This window comes from Suncus etruscus, chromosome 6 (genome assembly GCF_024139225.1).
Source record: "Suncus etruscus isolate mSunEtr1 chromosome 6, mSunEtr1.pri.cur, whole genome shotgun sequence".
NCBI lineage: Eukaryota > Metazoa > Chordata > Mammalia > Eulipotyphla > Soricidae > Suncus > Suncus etruscus.
Genome location: NC_064853.1, coordinates 40,176,255 through 40,197,201, shown reverse-complemented (window position 1 = coordinate 40,197,201; position 20,947 = coordinate 40,176,255).

The window sequence follows — 20,947 nt, the reverse complement described above, 5'->3', positions numbered from 1 at the left end:
AATTATATAATACGCAGTAACAATATTACAAATCACAGTGTCTAAAAGGAAAGCAGGGTGGAAGAGAGACAGACAGAGAACAGGCAGAGACAGAGATAAAAAAAAGTATCTACCATAGAGGCAGGCCGAGGTGGGGACAGGAGGGTAAATGGTAGCAGAAAATGAATGCTGGTAATGGATGGATGTTGGAATGTTATATGAGTAAAACTCAACTATCAACAACTTTTTAACTCTATCTTATGGTAATTTAACTTTAAAAAATATGTTATGTTCCTCCCTCACCCCTTAATGAGCCCAACAATATTTTTTTTCTTTTCATGATTGTATGCATTCACTAGGGGAATTCACTTCCCCTCTGTGTGGCCTCCAAACCTCTGGTAAGTAGGCTGGATGTCTACAGAACATAATGATTGCTGCCAAGAGAGCAGGGAACTTGCCAAGCCTCTTCAGTCCGAGATGCCATTTCCTGCTCGGCTCAGCCCAGAGAGCAGCACCTCTGAGCACTATACGAAATGGCCTTGATTTTAGGACTCAGCCTGCCACAGAGGAAAGGAGCTATGGCATGAACATCAACAGAGGAGTTGGAGGTCCAAAGAGAAGGAGCACATAAAGCAACCACCCAGAGAAACGAAGCCCACCAGCTTCAAAGTATTTGTTACTAGAGGGACCCATGTGGACCCAAATGTGGCCCCCACCTGGCTCACTGGCTCCCCAGTTCTGCAGATCTGTGCCTGGTGGCCCTCAGGGTAGACATTCAGTGGAAACAGCTATATATGCAGGGAGGAGAGCCAAAAGCCACTAAAATCCATTAGATTCCAGTGACATTAGTCCCAAAGAGAAATGGCTGTAACTTTCCTTCTACTCTCTAACTTGGCACTCTGTAGGTACCACTTTGACCAGTCCTTCCATGGGCAACAGAGGGAAAGGCTATGCTAGACTTGCCAAGCCCAAAGCTAGCTACCATAATTATGCACAAATGCAGACAACAGGAAAGAAATTGTGTTGCTTTTTGTTGTTGGGAAGGGTGTGGTCCACACCCAGCAGTGCTCGTGGCTTACTCTTGGTTCTATGCTTAGGGGTCAGTCCTGGCAGGGCTTAAATGTTCCTGTGCAATGGCAGGGATTTAACTGGGTTTGGCTGCATGCATAGGGCAATTACCTGACCCACTGTTCTACCTCTTTGGCCCAGAACAGGAGATTTTAAGTAAGAACTAGCCTTATAGCTCTGGGATGTCCATTGACCATAGCTCTTTCCTCTAGGGGAGATCTGTTTTGAGTAGCAAGAAAGAAAGAAAGAAAGAAAGAAAGAGAAAGAGACAGAAAGAAAGAAAAGAAAGAAAGAAAGAAGAAGAAAGAAAGAAAGAAAGAAAGAAAGAAAGAAAGAAGAAAGAAAAAGAAAGAAAGAGAAGAAAGAAAGAAAGAAGAAAGAAAGAAAGAAAGAAAGAAAGAAAGAAAGAAAGAAAGAAAGAAAGAAAGGAAGGAAGGAAGGAAGGAAGGAAGGAAGGAAGGAAGGAAGGAAGGAAGGAAGGAAGGAAGGAAGGAAGGAAGGAAGGAAGGAAGGAAGGAAGGAAGGAAGGAAGGAAGGAAGGAAGGAAGGAAGGAAAGGAAAGAAGGGAGGGAGGGAGGAAGGAAGGAAGGAAGGAAGAAAGAGAGAAAGAAAGAAAGAAAGAAAGAAAGAAAGAAAGAAAGAAAGAAAGAAAGAAAGAAGAAAGAAGAAAGAAAGAAAAGAAAGAAAGAAAGAGAAGAAAGAAAGAAAGAAAGAAAGAAAGAGAAAGAAAGAAAGAAAGAAAGAAAGAAAGAAAAGAAAGAAAGAAAGAAAGAAAGAAAGAAGAAAGGAAGGAAGGAAGGAAGGAAGGAGGAAGGAAGGAAGGAAGAAAGAAAAGGAAAGAAAGAAAGAAAGAAAAAGAAAGAAAGAAAGAGAAAGAAAGAAGAAAGAAAGAAAGAAAAGAAGAAAAGGAAGAAAGAAGAAAGAAAGAAAGAAAGAAAGAAAGAAAGAAAGAAAGAAAGAAAGAAAGAAGAAAGAAAAGAAAGAAGAAAGAAGAAAGAAAGAAAGAAAGAAAGAAAGAAAGAAAGGAAGGAGGAAGGAAGGAAGGAAGGAAGGAAGGAAGGAAGGAAAGAAAGGAAAGAAGGGAGGGAGGGAGGGAGGGGAAGGAAGGAAGGGAGGGAGAGAAGGAAGAAAGAAGAAAAGAAGAAAGAAGAAAGAAAGAAAGAAAGAAAGAAAGAAAGAAGAAAGAAAAGAAAGAAAAAAAAAGAAAGAAAGAAAGAAAGAAAGAAAGAAGAAAGAAAGAAAGAAGAAAAGAAAGAAGAAAGAAGAAAGAAAAGAAAGAAAGAAAGAAAGAAAGAAAGAAAGAAAGAAAGAAAGAAAGAAAGAAAAGAAAAAAAGAAAGAAAGAAAGAAAGAAAGAAAAGAAAGAAAGAGAAGAAAGAAGAGGAAAGAAGGAAGGAAGGAAGGAAGGAAGGAAGGAAGGAAGGAAGGAAGGAAGGAAGGAAGAAGGAAGGAAGGAAGGAAGAAGAAAGAAAGAAAGAAGAAAGAAAAGAAAGAAAGAAAAAAAGAAAGAAAGAAGAAAGAGAAAGAAAAGAGAAGAAAAGAGAAGAAAGAAAGAAAGAAAGAAAGAAAGAAAGAAAGAAAAGAAAGAAAGAAAGAAAGAAAGAAAGAAAAGAAAGAAGAAGAAAGAAGAAAGAAAAGAAAGAAAGAAAGAAGAAAGAAAGAAAGAAGAAAGAAAGAAAGAAAGAAAAAGAAGAAAGAAAGAAAGAAAGAAAGAAAGAAAGAAAGAAAGAAAGAAAGAAAAAGGAAAAGATGGCCTAAAGAAAAACAACAGGGTCTTTGAATATGAGACACAGTTTCATCCTGCCCCTAAACTTATCTACTGGATGAAGAGCCTCAACTTTTTGGAAACCCCAGATCTCTACCTTTTAATTATGGGACAATAATTTCAGCAAGGTGAAGAAAGGGGAAGCACAGAAAATATCTTCCCCAGTGCTCAACTTAAGGAGAGGGAGATGGGGGCTCAACTGAGAACAGCCAGCACATCACAGGAAGCTTCCCATCACAAGAGGTGAGCAAGCCCACTGGGATATCATTAGGGTTAGATTTGTCCTAAATACAGCAATGGCTCCAATAAATGATGACAGTACAAATATACAAGTTTAAGAAAGTACTTTTTTGCATCACTTTCAAAAATGTTATGTATTTAAATAAAATACCCACCTCTATTCACTGCTGATGGGATTATCAAGTAATACAAATATTCTAAAGGACTATTTAGTTCAATGTATCAAGATCCTTAAAAATATTCACATTATTGGACTTTGGGGGATTTCTTCCCAAGAAGTAATCTCTAAAGTGTCCAGAGAAATATGTACAAGAGTGTGACTTGTTATTTATAATCGCAAAGAAAAAGGAAATAATTGAACTGTCTAACAATAAAAGAGTGATTAAAGAAATTAGGGCACAGCCAAAAGATGGGAAATCATGCTTCCATCAATCTTCAAAAACAAAATCACATGTCCAAAGATAGCGTGAGGATTTTCCCCAATTATCCTTTAGCAAAGAGAACATCTCTTTAAATTCATGCTCTTATAAATAAAGAGCTTCCCATTAAGTACACTCACTCTTAGTTACTTTATTTTAAACAACAAAGTACTGTTTGGGGAAATCACATTAGCCCTCGCTGACCTCAATCAATGCTAGTTTGGGATGTTGGAAGAGGTCACCTGCTAGAACTGGCGAAGAGGAAGCAACGAAATTTAAGAGAGATTTAGAGATCATTCTGGAGGTTACAACCTCACAACTGCAAGTGCCGGCTGTCATTGTAAACAAGCCTTTAAAGATCACTTTTTAAAGCAATACAGTAAGCAGTTACATTGTAGAGATCACTAATACACAGAGGACAAATGAAAAGGGCGTCCTAATGCTATGCAAATAGGTACTTATGGCTGGGGACACAATATCCAGAGACAACATCATACACAGATTGTAAAAGTGTTGCATCTCTATCGCCAACAATTTCAGCAGCAATGGCCATGCAGGGCTCTAGAAGCAATGGCAGCTATTCACAAAGCAGCTCTAAAAACTGAGTGCAGGTGTGAGACATGCTGGGAAGATGGTCTAAGATGAGCAAATGGAACAGACCAGTCTCTCCGTGTGGGATGACTTTGAAGACTCACCTTAGCATAGCTCCAGTACAACAAACTAAGGGGGAAGATGCATAGAAGCCCGTCAAGCTCAATGAGTTAAAAGAATAATGCAGATGGTCCTACTAGTACTAACAAGCTCTGTAAACTCTCAGTGAATGACTTGATGATACCATGTTGAAGGTATTTAATGATTTAAAAAAAAAAAAAGATGGCACAGGCAGTCAGCAAAACACAAGAACATATGAGAGTGGAAATGAGAAAACCATCATCAGAAGTGACATAAATTAAAAGTATGGTAGGAAATATTAAAAAAAATAACTCAGCAGAAGCTCTAGGGCAAAAATAATAGCAGGGAAATAACAAGGAACCCCAAGACGAGGAGAGGAAATCTCTTTAAAAATAAAAGTAGCAGGGGCCGGAGAAATAGCATGAAGGTAAGGCATTTACCTTGCATGCAGAAGGACAGTGGTTCGAATCCCAGCATCCCATATGGTTTCCTGAGCTGCCAGAAGCAATTTCTGAGTGTAGAGCCAGGAGTAACCCCTGAGCGCTGCTGGGTAGGACCCCCTAAAAAAAATTTTAAAAAGTAGCAATATATAAGGAAAAGTCTAAAAAGAAATGAACAACAAACCAGAAAATTATGGGATGATTTAAAGATGAATAATATATAAATCGTTAGACTCAGAAGAACAGAAAGGCAACTTTGATGAAGAACTACTGATTTAAAAAAATCATAGATAAGAATTACCCAGAGATGAGGAGTGCAGGTACAGAGATCTAAGAGGCCCAACAAGTCCCAGTGAAAATACACTAACTTGAAAAACTGAGATACATTATAATCATAATAACGAAAGTGAAGATAAAATATTGAAAGCATCAAGATCAAATAAAGAACTTATGTACAAAGGAAAGCTCAAAAGACTCACAGCTATCTATCAAATGAGATAAAGCTAGAAAAGAATGGTGGGATATTGGGGGGGGGAACTCAATGAAATTAACATCTCACTAAGAATACTTTATCTAGGTTTATTATTACTCAGACTTGAAGAAACAATAAAGAACTGAGTTTCATGGTCAGACAACAGTTTACAGAATTCAGAACCTTGAAACCAGTTGGTAAGAAGCACTTACAAAACTTTAAAACACAAGAAAAAAGGGGCTGAGTGCAGCCAATAGGGCACTTGCCTTGCACACAGCTGACCAGGATTTCTGGTTTCCCATATGGTTCCCTGAGCACCTGCCAGGATTGACTCAAAAAACAAAAACAATAAATAAATAAATAAATAAATAAATAAATAAATAAATAAATAAATAAATAAATAAATAAAGACAAAAACTCAGCACTTTGCCTCTGAGCATGGCATTCATTTATGGCACTATGGTTGTCCTTGGCTAGATGAATAAAGTATTTATTCCTATCTTGCTAAGGGAGCTTAAACTTTTTTAATAATGAATTAATGCTTCATTTATATTGAGTGTTCTATATCTTTTTGTGTGTTTTTGTATCTATAGAGATTTTTATTACAATCTTTTACTTATTAATGCAGATACTTAAGTGTTATCTGTAAGCTTTTTTAACATAAAGCCAATATTCCCTTTTTATGATAAAACACACCTTTGTATTTGTACAGCCCTATTCAGATTTTTCCTTAACATTTTCTTACTTCTGCTCTCCTCATTCTTACTAAATTTTGCATTTGTAGGATTTATCTATTTCATGTCAATTTTAAAATAAATTAGCATAGAATTATTCATACCATTAATGTTTTAATTTATATCCTATAAAGAAAATAGAGTTTTTTAAAAATGCTTATCAACTTATTAATTTTGTAGAATTGTAACAGTTAATTTTTATTCATCTATTTTTTTTTAATTTTTTTTTATTTAAACACCTTGATTACATACATGATTGTGTTTGGGTTTCAGTCATAAAAGGAACACCACCCATCACCAGTGCAACATTCCCATCACCCAAGTCCCAAATCACCCTCCTCCCCACCCAACCCCCGCCTGTACCCTAAACAGGCTCTACATTTCCCTCATACATTCTCAATATTAGGACAGTTCAAAATGTAGTTATTTCTCTAACTAAACTCATCACTCTTTGTGGTGAGCTTCCTGAGGTGAGCTGGAACTTCCAGCTCTTTTCTCTTTTGTGTCTGAAAAGTATTATTACAAGGGTGTCTTTCATTTTTCTTAAAACCCATAGATGAGTGAGACCATTCTGCGTTTTTCTCTCTCTCTCTGACTTATTTCACTCAGCATAATAGATTCCATGTACATCCATGTATAGGAAAATTTCATGACTTCATCTCTCCTGACAGCTGCATAATATTCCATTGTGTATATGTACCACAGTTTCTTTAGCCATTCATCTGTTGAAGGGCATCTTGGTTGTTTCCAGAGTCTTGCTATGGTAAATAGAGCTGCAATGAATATAGGTGTAAGGAAGGGGTTTTTGTATTGTATTTTTGTGTTCCTAGGGTATATTCCTAGGAGTGGTATAGCTGGATCGTATGGGAGCTCGATTTCCAGTTTTTGGAGGAATCTCCATATCGCTTTCCATAAAGGTTGAACTAGACAGCATTCCCACCAGCAGTGGATAAGAGTTCCTTTCTCTCCACATCCCCGCCAACACTGTTTATTCTCATTCTTTGTGATGTGTGCCATTCTCTGGGGTGTGAGGTGGTATCTCATCGTTGTTTTGATTTGCATCTCCCTGATGATTAGTGATGTGGAACATTTTTTCATGTGTCTTTTGGCCATGCGTATTTCTTCTTTGTCAAAGTGTCTGTTCATTTCTTCTCCCCATTTTTTGATGGGGTTAGATGTTTTTTTCTTGTAAAGTTCTGTCAGTGCCTTGTATATTTTGGAGATTAGCCCCTTATCTGATGGGTATTGGGTGAATAGTTTCTCCCACTCAGTGGGTGGCTCTTGTATCCTGGGCACTATTTCCTTTGAGGTGCAGAAGCTTCTCAGCTTAATATATTCCCATCTGTTAATCTCTGCTTTCACTTGCTTGGAGAGTGCAGTTTCCTCCTTGAAGATGCCTGTAATGTCCTGTAGTGTTTTGCCTATGTGCTGTTCTATATATCTTATGGTTTTGGGGCTGATATCGAGGTCTTTAATCCATTTGGATTTTACCTTTGTACATGATGTTAGCTGGGGGTCTAAGTTTAATTTTTTGCAAGTGGCTATCCAATTGTGCCAACACCACTTGTTGAAGAGGCTTTCCCTGCTCCATTTAGGATTTCCTGCTCCTTTATCAAAAATTAGATGGTTGTATCTCTGGGGAACATTTTCTGAGTATTCAAGCCTATTCCACTGATCTGAGGACCTATCCTTATTCCAATACCATGCTGTTTTGATAACTGTTGCTTTGTAGTACAGTTTAAAGTTGGGAAAAGTAATTCCTCCCATATTCTTTTTCCCAATGATTGCTTTAGCTATTCGAGGGTGTTTATTGTTCCAAATGAATTTCAAAAGTGTCTGATCCACTTCTTTGAAGAATGTCATGGGTATCTTTAGAGGGATGGCATTAAATCTGTATAATGCCTTGGGGAGTATTGACATTTTGATGATGTTAATCCTGCCAATCCATGAGCAGGGTATGTGTTTCCATTTCCGTGTGTCCTCTCTTATTTCTTGGAGCAGAGTTTTATAGTTTTCTTTGTATAGGTCCTTCACATATTTAGTCAAGTTGATTCCAAGATATTTGAGTTTGTGTGGTACTATTGTGAATGGGGTTGTTTTCTTAATGTCCATTTCTTCTTTATTACTGTTGGTGTATAGAAAGGCCATTGATTTTTGTGTGTTAATTTTGTAGCCTGCCACCTTGCTATATGAGTCTATTGTTTCTAGAAGCTTTTTGATAGAGTCTTTAGGGTTTTCTAAGTAGAGTATCATGTCATCTGCAAACAGTGAGAGCTTGACTTCTTCCTTTCCTATCTGGATTCCCTTGATATCCTTTTCTTGCCTAATCGCTATAGCAAGTACTTCCAGTGCTATGTTGAATAGGAGTGGTGAGAGAGGACAGCCTTGTCTTGTGCCAGAATTTAGAGGGAAGGCTTTCAGTTTTTCTCCATTGAGGATAATATTTGCCACTGGCTTGTGGTAGATGGCCTTCACTATATTGAGAAAGGTTCCCTCCATTCCCATCTTGCTGAGAGTTTTGATCAAGAATGGGTGTTGGACCTTATCAAATGCTTTCTCTGCATCTATTGATATGATCATGTGGTTTTTATTTTTCTTGTTATTGATGTTGTGTATTATGTTGATAGATTTACGGATGTTAAACCAGCCTTGCATTCCTGGGATGAAACCTACTTGATCGTAGTGGATGATCTTCTTAATGAGGCATTGAATCCTATTTGCCAGGATTTTGTTGAGGATCTTTGCATCTGCATTCATCAGTGATATTGGTCTGTAATTTTCTTTTTTGGTAGCGTCTCTGTCTGGTTTAGGTATCAAGGTGATGTTGGCTTCATAAAAGCTATTTGGAAGTGTTTCTGTTTGTTCAATTTCATGAAAGAGTCTTGCCAAGATTGGCAGTAGTTCCTCTTGGAAAGTTTGATAGAATTCATTAGTGAATCCATCTGGACCTGGGCTTTTGTTTTTCGGCAGACATTTGATTACTGTTTTAATTTCATCAATGGTGATGGGGGTGTTTAGATATGCTACATCCTCTTCCTTCAACCGTGGAAGATTATAAGAGTCCAAGAGTTTATCCATTTCTTCCAGGTTCTCATTTTTAGTGGCGTAGAGTTTTTCAAAGTAGTTTCTGATTACCCTTTGAATCTCTGTCATATCAGTAGTGATCTCTCCTTTTTCATTCCTGATACGAGTTATCAAGTTTCTCTCTCTCTCTTTCTTTGTTAGGTTTGCCAGTGGTCTATCAATCTTGTTTATTTTTTCAAAGAACCAACTTCTGCTTTCGTTGATCTTTCGGATTGTTTTTTGAGTTTCCACTTCGTTGATTTCTGCTCTCAGCTTTGTTATTTCCTTCTGTCTTCCTGTTCTTGGGTCCTTTTGTTGAGCATTTTCTAGTTCTATTAGCTGTGTCATTAAGCTACTCAGGTAAGCTCCTTCTTCCTTCCTGATGTGTGCTTGCAAAGCTATAAATTTTCCTCTCAGTACTGCTTTTGCTGTGTCCCATAAGTTCTGAGAGTTTGTGTCTTTATTGTCATTTGTTTCCAGGAACCTTTTTATTTCCTCCTTGATTTCATCTCGGACCCACTGGTTATTGAGCATGAGGCTGTTTAACTTCCAGGTGTTAAAGTGTTTCTTCTGAGTCCCTTTGGAGTTCACAAATAATTTCAGAGCCTTGTGGTCAGCGAAGGTAGTCTGCAAAATTTCTATCCTCTTGATCTTATGGAGGTATGTTTTATGTGCCAGCATGTAGTCTATCCTGGAGAATGTCCCATGTACATTGGAGAAGAATGTGTATCCAGGTTTCTGGGGATGGAGTGTCCTATATATATCCACTAGGCCTCTTTCTTCCATTTCTCTCCTCAGGTCTAGTATATTCTTGTTGGGTTTCAGTCTGGTTGACCTGTCCAGTGTTGACAAAGCCGTGTTTAGGTCCCCCACAATTATTGTGTTGTTGTTGATATTATTTTTCAGATTTGTCAGCAGTTGTATTAAATATTTTGCTGGCCCCTCATTCGGTGCATATATGTTTAGGAGAGTGAATTCTTCCTGCTCTACGTACCCCTTGATTAATATAAAATGTCCGTCTTTGTCCCTTACAACCTTCCTGAGTATAAAGTTTGCATTATCTGATATTAGTATGGCCACTCCAGCTTTTTTATGGGTGTTGTTTGCTTGGATAACTTTTCTCCAGCCTTTTATTTTGAGTCTATGTTTGTTCTGACTATTCAGGTGCGTTTCTTGTAGGCAGCAGAAGGTTGGATTGAGTTTTTTGATCCATTTAGCCACTCTGTGTCTCTTAACTGGTGCATTTAGTCCATTGACGTTGAGAGAAAGAATTGTCCTGGGATTTAACGCCATCTTTATTTCAAAATTTGGTGTGTCTTTTGGGTAGTCTTGTCTTAGATTAGGTCTTTCAGTTTTTCTCTTAAGACTGGTTTTGTGTCTGTGAAGTTTCTGAGCTGTTTTTTGTCTGTGAAACCATGTATTCTTCCATCAAACCGGAAAGTGAGTTTTGCTGGGTATAGTATTCTGGGTGAAGCATTCATTTCATTCAGTCTTGTCACAATATCCCACCACTGCTTTCTGGCATTGAGCGTTTCTGGTGACAGGTCTGCTGTAAATCTCAGGGAAGCTTGCTTGAACATGATTTCCCCTTTTGATCTTGCTGTTTTCAGAATTCTGTCTCTATCTGTGGGATTTGTCATTGTGACTAGGATGTGTCTTGGGGTGGTTTTTCTGGGGTCTCTTTTGGTTGGTACTCTTCGGGCATGCAGGATTTGATCACATATATTCTTTAGCTCTGGGAGTTTCTCTTTAATGATGTTCTTGACCATTGATTCTTCCTGGAAATTTTCTTCCTGGGTCTCTGGGACTCCAATGATTCTTAAGTTGTTTCTGTTGATCTTATCATAGACTTCTGTTTTCGTCTGTTCCCATTCTTTGACTAATTTTTCCATTGTCTGCTCATTTGCTTTAAGTTTTTTGTCCAATCTCTCCTGCTGTATGGAATTGTTATGTATCTCATCTTCCACAGCACCAAGTCTATTCTCAGCTTCTGATACCCTGTCCCAGAGCTTATCCATTTTGTCATTCACTTCGTTTACTGAGTTTTTCAGGCCTGTTAGTTGACATGTTATTTCAGTTTGGAGTTTTGTCATTTCTGCCTTCATATTTTCTTGGTTCTTATTAGTGTTCTGTTCAACTCGATCCATGGTTTCTTGGAGTCTGTTGAGCACCTTCCATATTGCTAGTCTAAAGTCCTTATCTGAGAGGTTGATTAGTTGTTCAGTCATTATCTGGTCCTCAGAATTGTCATCTTCATTCTCTATGTCTGATGCTGGCCTGCGCTGTTTCCCCATTGTCACATTTGTATTGTGGGTTTTTCTACGTGTTGTAGTGGTATTCATTGTCTATATGATGTAGGCAGCACACTCCTCTGGCTCCTCCCTTTCTGGATGGGCTGACTTGCCTCTAAGGGAGGGGAGTCCTCCGTGGATGAAGCCTCACACTGGGTCAAATCTTAGGCCCGAGCATGTAACAGAGAAGACAGTCCAGAGAGAAATGTTTGCTTCTGTGATATAGCGCCGTTCTTAGTGTGATTTTTCCTTCTTGTTGCAATGGAGTTCTTTCCTTAGAAAGAGTGCACGGCCGCGTAGCGAAGCGGAGCGGCCGTGCTCCTCTGAGCCTCTTTTTGCCCCACTCGCAAGAGTTTCACGCAAGAGGACAGTAGACAGACATAGACAGGTCACACTCACAGTCTTTCACAGCTGAGCCCCACTGGGCCGGTGTACTTTCGCGGATTTTCCCCGCCTGGTGTCACACACAGGGAGCCAGCTTTTGCAAAGGATAGCCGGTTTTTATGCTCTGAAGTCCCTCCCTGAAAATGGCGTCTGGGCGAGCGAGGTTTCTGGAGGCTCTTTTTGCCCCACTCGCAAGAGTTTCACGCAAGAGGACAGTAGACAGACATAGACAGGTCACACTCACAGTCTTTCACAGCTGAGCCCCACTGGGCCGGTGTACTTTCACGGATTTTCCCCGCCTGGTGTCACACACAGGGAGCCAGCTTTTGCAAAGGATAGCCGGCTTTTATGCTCTGAAGTCCCTCCCTGAAAATGGCGTCTGGGCGAGCGAGGTTTCTGGAGGCTCTTTTTGCCCCACTCGCAAGAGTTTCACGCAAGAGGACAGTAGACAGACATAGACAGGTCACACTCACAGTCTTTCACAGCTGAGCCCCACTGGGCCGGTGTACTTTCGCGGATTTTCCCCGCCTGGTGTCACACACAGGGAGCCTATTCATCTATTTTTGTGTACAATAAATTACTTAAAAATCACACATGGGGGGCCAGAGCGGTGGCACAAGCAGTAGGGCGTTTGCCTTGCATGCTCTAACCTAGGACAGACTGCGGTTGGATCCCCTGGCCAGTAGCGGTTGGATCCCCTCAAGCCAGTAGCAATTTCTGAGCGCATAGCCAGAAGTAACCCCTGAGCGTCACTGGGTGTGGCCAAAAAAAAATCACACATGGGACATAAAGGGGTCATAAGGGAATAACAAGTGACTAAAGTCACCAGAGTTAGATCTATAGAAGTGGCATAGGGGGCTGGAGCAATAGTACAGTGGGCGAGGATCTTGCCTTGGACCTTTAAGCCCTGCCAGGAGTGATCCTTGAGTACAAAGCCAAGACTAAGTCCTGAGTACCTCCTAGAATGGTCCCAAAACAAAAACTGTCATAGGAGCAATGTAACCTAGGAGTGGAGAGATTCAAAGGGTCCCTTAGGATACTTGTTCAAAGAAGCCTACTCTGATGATGAGTGTGGTACTGAAATAATATATGGATGAGTGATGTATGAAGAGTACGATTTATAGTATTATAGACTGTGGTGCTTCAATTTTAAAAGATCTTTAAAAAGAATTGAAGAATGTTAAATAGTAATTTCAAATTTAAATTACTATACTTGGATTTAATTGTGTTTAAATATACAAACACACCCGCATACATACACAACTGTATACATAGAAAAGTTATTAGAAAAAAACTACAAATAACTAGGGGCCAGAGACATAGTACAGCAAACATAAAGAAGAAAGAAAACAATAATTTTCTTTTTTTCTGGAATGTGAGATTACACAGCTTTTTCAAGGCTCTTTCTTCCTTAAAGATATATTAATGTTTAACCTAGGGGGAATCATTTTTAAAGACTTTTATAAAAGTGCCTCCTTTCTTAAATTCTCCCTTGGGTTATTAGAATATCTTTTGTCCCATTTAATTCCCTAAGTCTTCTGGGAACTGCCAATATGGCCAGAGGGGAATTTTGACATTGGTAGCAGTGCTGACCACAGTAATGAGAAGGAATATAAGCACATTACTAAGAAATGTCAATAATGCATATGTGTGTTATGATTGCCCCCTGCCCCCCAGAGAAGAAAGGAAAGGAGGAAGAGCAAGAAAGGAGAGGACAGAAGAAGAAGGGGAAAGTATGTGGGGAGGTAAGAGAGAGGAAAGGGAGAGAGGCAGGTAAGCATTCAGCCAGCTTGAGCAACAACATGCCTAGAAGGAAGCCTACATACACTCCCCACCCCAGGAGAAACACTCTCCCCTTCTATTGGCTCTTTTCATCTGTGCAGTTACATGTGTATAATTGGGTGCAACCAGCTTTTTGCTGATTCTACTGAAATGGGGGAAGGCTGAGGGCGAGTCCCATCCCTCTGTGTGCTTCACTACCCTAAAAATGAAAAAAAAAAATGCTAACCCACATTATCTGAGCATCCCAAGTCCCTTAAGTATTCACCTGGGGGGTGCACAACCACAGCAACAAGCAGCATTTGTGTAACTCTACTGCAGGACACCAAGAGCCCGGAGGGGACACAGACCCAACTACACATGCAGGCCCCAATGGGCATTTCCTGAGTCTGGGCACCATACCAACACTCCACAGTCCTTTTCTTTGAACAGCTACTATTCTCTGTCTAGTATGTTCAGAGGTATGGAAGGGGGAGTGGCCTATAACAGAACTGAGCCCTGACCCCTTCACAAATTTCTCATTGTTTACAACCCAGCCTTGGAACAGAGAAAACAGCAGACACCTGAGATGTCTAAGGGAACCTGGTGGAGCTCAGTAAAGCCTCACTCTAGCATACTCGCTTTGGGCTACCCAGCTAGAAAGGGTCAGAGAAGAGGCATCTGAAGAAGCCCCAGTCAGGGGCCCGGAGAGATAGCACAGCAGTGTTTGCCTTGCAAGCAGCCGATCCAGGACCAAAGGTGGTTGGTTCGAATCCCGGTGTCCCATATGGTCCCCCGTGCCTGCCAGGAGCTATTTCTGAGCAGACAGCCAGGAGTAACCCCTGAGCACCGCCGGGTGAGGCCCAAAAACCAAAGAAGCCCCAGCCAGTGCTTCAACCAACTGGAAAGAGAAAAGAAAGCGTACCCCATTAAGATAGTATGGGTGCCTCCTGAACCTGTGCATGCTCTTCCTCCTTTGCAGATGGGAGGGGCAGGTCTCTTGCCCTAAAGCTGATGGGTGCTGGGAAGCAAAGGGTATAGAGCCCCACCTTAGCTGCCCAGGCCCCATCATTGCTACAAGAGGTGGGTTGCCACTATTCAGCTAATAGTGGGACCACCTGAATCTCTGGCCATTAAGACCCATCTATCTACATTCTTCAAAGCCCTGTGAGGCCAAGTGGACACCAGCATCTCCTGCACATTCTTTATTCACTTAGGACATAGGAACCCAACTGAAGATAGATGACCCCTAAGTCAAGAAAAAACTTAGAATTTATTATTGTTATGGTTATATTCTTGGGTCACACCTGATGGTCCCAAGTGTCTGCTGGCTTGGTACTGAGGGACCATGTGGCACAGGGATCAATCCCAGGCCTCTCATATGCATATGCCTCTGCACTCTGAAGCATCTCCCCCATCCTGTACCCCACTCTTACCTCCTTGGCATGTCGACTACCTTGCCTACCACAGTCCCAGGCCTGCCTAAGAGTGCCAAATCCTGGATTTTTCTCAGAGTAGAATTAACTCTACTTCCACATAACCCACCTCCTGTCACCCTCACCCCTAACACACATGTTCTTGCCAGGTAACAGCCACCCCAGATATGCATCAGATAGGGAGTCTGTGAGGGGTGGGCTTGCCCCTGTTGGCAGGAAGCTTCTCAGTGACCTCAGACAAGATCAGAGAACTGACTGAGGGCAGACCCTGCAAGGACTGACCCTAAGACCCCCTTTGGAAATACTAAGCACCTCTGGAAACATCTATTTCTCCTCTCGAGTTTGCTCTCCTCCATGGTCTTCCCTTTGATCTTGTTTTCCAGCCAGAGAGGAGCATTTCCACGTTGACTCCAGCTTGATTATAACTGACTCTGAACCTTTCTGGTGATTAAAGTAGCCGCGAGGCGATGTTCTCCAGAGAGTCAGGCTGCAGGTTGAATAATTCAGGGCATCCCTTCCAGAAGGCTGAGAAATCCAGGAGACAAAAAATAGAAAAGCAGGAAACTTTTTTTTTTTTTTAAGAAAAGAGCAATTTCCCCCATGCTGGCTACACAATAAGAAGTCAATAAACGTTGGTTAATTTTGATTGACACAAACAGTCCGACAGAAATTCAATGAAGAAACCAGCAGTGACCTGGTGGGGCTGTGGTGGGGGCCATCGGCTGCTTCCAGCAGCAGAGCTGATGTGCTTGTCCCCTCCCCACTGTGGGCTGAGGCGCTGGCATTTCCCAGAACAGGAGGGAATTTGGGAAGGAGGGCACTCAGGGCGGGTGGAGAGAGCATTGCGTCATTGCCCTACTCAACCTGGTTGTTTGAAGCTGAACCCAAGGACAGGCTAGTACCCAATCTGAAGGAGCTGCTTCCACAAAGGACTGACTTGTGAGACCCCTGGCAGAGTCAGGCTGTGTGGTGCCCATGTGACAGCTTTGACCTGAGGAGGAAGGAGAAGACATCTTTCCACCTCCCTCTGCTTCCTGAACATCAGACATGGGACCCTGAACACCAGGCAGAGAGCAAAGCACTGGCCTTCCACCATGGCACCGATGGCAGCAGAAGGGCTGGTGAGCCCCAGAGGATGAGCAGAAATAGAAGAAGCATGGATTTGAGTGCCTGCTGTCTGGGCCACCGGCATAGCCAGAGAAGACTGAGAGACAGGGGCGCAAGGGGTTACCTCCCGAAAAACAGAGTTGGCAGCCCTTACAATTGATGACTAACAATGTTGCAGATGTCTGCCCACTGCAGTCTGGTTTGGGCTTCAGAATTTTCCTCATGGAATTGGTCTGACGTTTGGATCAGTGTCTAGTGGGACAGGCTGGTCCAAGAAAGCTCGGGAATCATCTTCTCCAGACCCTCCTGCTATGCAAACTCAGCCTAGTCTGACCAAATTGCAACCCAGAGATGCTAGTAGGACTGCAGGGGAATAAGAACCAAGATATCTCATGTCGTCATGCCCAGATCTTGAGAGAATGAGAGAAAGAAGGAAGGAAGGAAGGAAGGAAGGAAGGAAGGAAGGAAGGAAGGAAGGAAGGAAGGAAGGAAGGAAGGAAGGAAGGAAGGAAGGAAGGAAGGAAGGAAGGAAGGAAGGAAGGAAGGAAGGAAGGAAGGAAGGAAGGAAGGAAGGAAGGAAGGAAGGAAGGAAGGAAGAAGGAAGGAAGGAAGGAAGGAAGGAAGGAAGGAAGGAAGGAAGGAAGGAAGGAAGAAAGAAAGAAAGAAAGAAAGAAAGAAAGAAAAGAAAGAAAGAAAGAAAGAAAGAAAGAAAGAAAGAAAGAAAGAAAGAAAGAAAGAAAGAAAGAAAGAAAGAAAGAAAGAAAGAAAGAAAGAAAGAAAGAAAGAAAGAAAGAAAGAAAGAAAGAAAGAAAGAAAGAAAGAAAGAAAGAAAGAAAGAAAGAAAGAACAACTGGCACATAGGGAACAAATAGGCAGAGGTCCCAAGACACAGATCTCTGAGCCTGCACCCAAGGCCCACACTGCACCCCTTGTATTGTCAGCACCTCACAAGCTGGAGCCCCAGCTGCTGTGTTCCCAGCTCTCACCCTCGAGGTTGCACACTCAGCATCCACTGAGCCAATCCATCTACCTGAGGTTTAATGAGCATCAGATGCTACGACCAGGGACCTGGAGGCCAGAAAATTCCAATTTCAAGCCCACTCTTTATAGTCAATTAACATCACAACCCCACAACCTGGAGAGCACAGGGGCTTGGAGCAGTGGGGGTTCCTGTGCACACACAGCCCCAACTCTAGGACGGGGGATCAGAGCTCCAGCATCAATCCACAATCTCCCCATGAGTGAAATGAGAAAACAGAGGATGCTGTGTGCCTGGAAGGATGCAGCAAGTCCAACATCTCTGGTCAAACCCTCAAGGATTGAACATTACTTTCTTTCCCACTCTTCCCCCAGAACCATGGTGAGTAGTTGTTATGAGCAGGAGAAGCACCTGGGCAGAGGTTCAAATAGAGAGCTGAGCAGCACCTATTAGTCTCTGCCCAGCCCTTTTCTATGGCTTCAGGATGTTACAGACATACTCTGGGCCTACCTCAGGGTCTGCTGCTGATTGAACAAAAAGGGACCCAGGCTCTCAGCTGGACCCACTCATGCCCCTTTCTTGCAGGTCCTGGTAAACCCACAGCACATGAGCAGAGACAGAGAGGGAAGGATGAGTCTCCCGGGTGCTGAAGCAGATAGTGAGGGAAATCTGGCTTTGGGAAAAGCAGAAGGCAAAAAGAAGTGAGTAGCTAAGAAGGTAATTCTGGCACCAACAGAAGAGGCACATTTGCTATCTTGTGGTCACAAACACTCCAGTGCCATAGGGCTGGGCTTCAGAGCTCCACACCCATCCTAAACAGAGGGGATTCTCTGTTCCCTGTAGAGGGGGAATGGAGAGTGCAGCGAAATCTCTGATGCATGTGCTGGAGAAGTTGTAAGAAGGGCTCATTCGCTCTACCTGCACTCCCATGCGTTCATGCCACCACTCAGGGTAGCACCCACACAGTTGGTGTGAGCACTCTAGTTGTATGGACATTCACGGTCAGTGTAGACACCCACATGGTCAGTGTGGGCACCCATCCTCTTCCTTCTCACTCATGTCACAGAAGTGGGTCTTCCAGGATCTATCTTTCTGTCTGTACTCTTCATCTGCACTCACTCATCTTTCCTCTGCTCCCGGCACCCACTCTGCCCCCATCATACCATGCAGCAGACTTGATCATTGGAATTACCCCTGGAGTCATCCAGGCTCTGACCCCCATCTCTCCAACCTGTTTCCCCACAGCGTTGGCACATGTCACCAGGCCACACCTCAGTCACATCTGCCATATTGTGACAATGCTATCTCTCAGTATGCCATACCTGTCACTATCTCCAGGCACACAACTCTGGGAGCAGTCTGAGCTTGAGTCTGCATTCTTCAGATTAGTCTAGCACCTTGAAAGGCTTCATTCCCTCTCTGAGCCTCTGGGTTCCCCATGACAGTAAAACATAAAAATATCCTCCTATGGCCAGAGTGATAGCACAGTGTTGGGGTGTTTGCCTTGCACTTGGCTGACCCAGGGTGGACCTGGGTTCAATTCCCGGTGTCCCATATGATCCCCCAAGCCAGGAGCCATTTCTGAGCGAATGGCCAGGAGTGGCCCCTGGATGTCACAGGGTGTAGCCCAAAAACAAAACAAACAAAAAAACACCCTCCTCAGTAGGCTGAGCTTAGGTTATTGCATGCGAGAAGCCCAGGTTCTATCCCCAGCACCATATGGTCCCCTGAGCACCACCAGGAGCAACCCCCAAGCACAGAGCCCCTGAGCACCATCCTGTGTGGCCCAAGAACAAACAAAACCCCACCCTGTGGGGCTGTGAGGGTTTGATATTAGTAGATGGAACCTCCTGCAGAATGACATCTCTGTGTTTAAATCTGTACACCCCCATCCTATAGAGCTAGAAAAATCCCTCTAAAGGGCCAGAGTGGTAGCACAGTGGTAGAGCATTTGTCTTGCAGCTGACCCAGGATGGACATAGGTTTGCTCCCCAGTATTCCATATGGTCCCCCAAGTCAGGAGTGATTTCTGAGCACAGAGCCAGGAGTAACTTCTGAGCACTGTTGGGTGTGCCCCCCCCCAAAAAAAGAGAAAAATTCCCTCTAAATCTATCAAAGCCCAATTCTAAGAACTGGAAGTATAGGATAACTGATAGGGTGCTTGCTTGCACCCACTGACTTAGGTTCAATCCTGGCACCATATATGGTCACTTGAGCCCTACCAGAAGTGATCTCCAAGCACAGAGCCAGGAGTAAGCCCTCCCAACTCAGCAGAATTCCTGCCTCTGACCTTACAGTACATCCACAGGCTCCTGCTCACCTCCCCGACCTCTCTGGGAACATGTTGCCTGTCCAGGTGTGACATCAGCATCTAAGTCTACCCTTTGCCAGAGCAAGGACTCAGTATGTTTTTTTCTCTCCAATTCACCATACAAGGCCTGGTAGACAGCAGCATGGCCAGATGCTTATTTAATTAAAACACATCGAGTTATTCAAATTGTATTGAATTCCCTCACACAGCCTATTCTCTGTCCCTCCCAGCTATTAGAAGCTGGACTTCCTTCTTCATCAAGAGCAATAATAATGGCTGAAGTCTTATTGATCATGATTCAGATGCCAGGCCCTGTCCATGAAGCGTGTCTCATGATGGATTTGTTTAATACTCACCTACCTGAGGAAGGGGGCCCTATTATAAACCTTTATTTTTCTGAGGCTGAAGGCACTGTGTTTCTGGACTAAAGTGAAACATCGGGGCCGGCGAGGTGGCTCTAGAGGAAAGGTGTCTGCCTAGCAAGCTCTAGCCAAGGAAAGATCGCGACCACGGTTCGATCCCCTGGCGTCCCATATGGTCCCCCCAAGCCAGGGGCAATTTCTGAGTGCTTAGCCAGGAGTAACCCCTAGCATCAAATGGTTGTAGCCCAAAAAACCAAAAAAAAAAAAAAAAAAAGTGAAACATCCAGAAGGATGAAGTATGAGATCTGGGCCCAAGGTTCAGCACATTCTTACTTTTTTTTTTATTTTATTGTTTTAGGGCAACACCCCATTGTACTCTAGGCTCACTGCTGGCTGTGCTCTGGAATCACTCCTAGCAAACTCAGGGGACAATATGAAGTGCTAGGGTTGGGGGCAGGAGAGATAACACAGCATAGAGCATTTGCCTTGCATGCAGCTGACCCAAGATGGCAGTGGTTCGAATCCCATATGATCCCCAGAGCCTGCCAGGAGCGACTTCTGAGTGCAGAACAGGAGTAACCCCTGACTGTCAAAAACAAACAAACAAACACACAAAATAAATGGGGGTTAGCCATATGCAAGCTAAATGCTCTACCCACTGTATGATCACTTCTGCTCCTAACTTTTTATTTTTAAATAATTTTGAATTTATGGAAGAGCCAACAGAGTCAGCCAGTTCCATTGATTCATTAATCAATAAACTCATTCATTCTCACAAAGCTGCAGGTTGCTTAATAACATTTCAAATGAGCGTTGCAGGATTGTACAATTTGTTTGCAGAAAGGAACTACATGAAGAAGGTACTAAATTTGATCCCCAGCACTGTGACACCCAAGCACTTCCAGGTGTGGCCTGGTGCCTCCCCCACAGAACCAATAGGCCTGAGCACTGAACCCTCCAACACTGTTGGCTGAGAAGTCTTGGGAGAGGTCCTTGACCCCTGAGCAACACTGAGAACCCCCTGGACCTTGATATGATCCAATATAATCCGTATAACTACAGATCAGATTCAGGTTTTCTAATTTTACAACTTGAACCCCTGGGCTATTCCCGATTACCCACACTGTGTGAGATGTGGGGCTCTTCCATACCTCATGTCCATGTCTGTGGCCAGGCCTATCTATCTTTGGTCTTTGTGACCCAGAGCTTTTGGAAAGTAGCCACCAGGAATTCCATAAACTCTTCTTGGCTGCTTTTTGTGTACTTTTCTTCAGAGTAGCCTGAGGTGAAGGGTGGATAAGGCATGCATGGTCCTCACAGCTCAGAGGCATGGAGAAGATGAGACCTCACTTCTTAGCCACACACAACATTCTCCACAATTTTTTTGTTTGCTTATTTGTTGTTTGGGTCACACCCAGCTGTGTTCAGGGATCACTCAGGGAATCCTATATGGTGCCAGGGATCAATC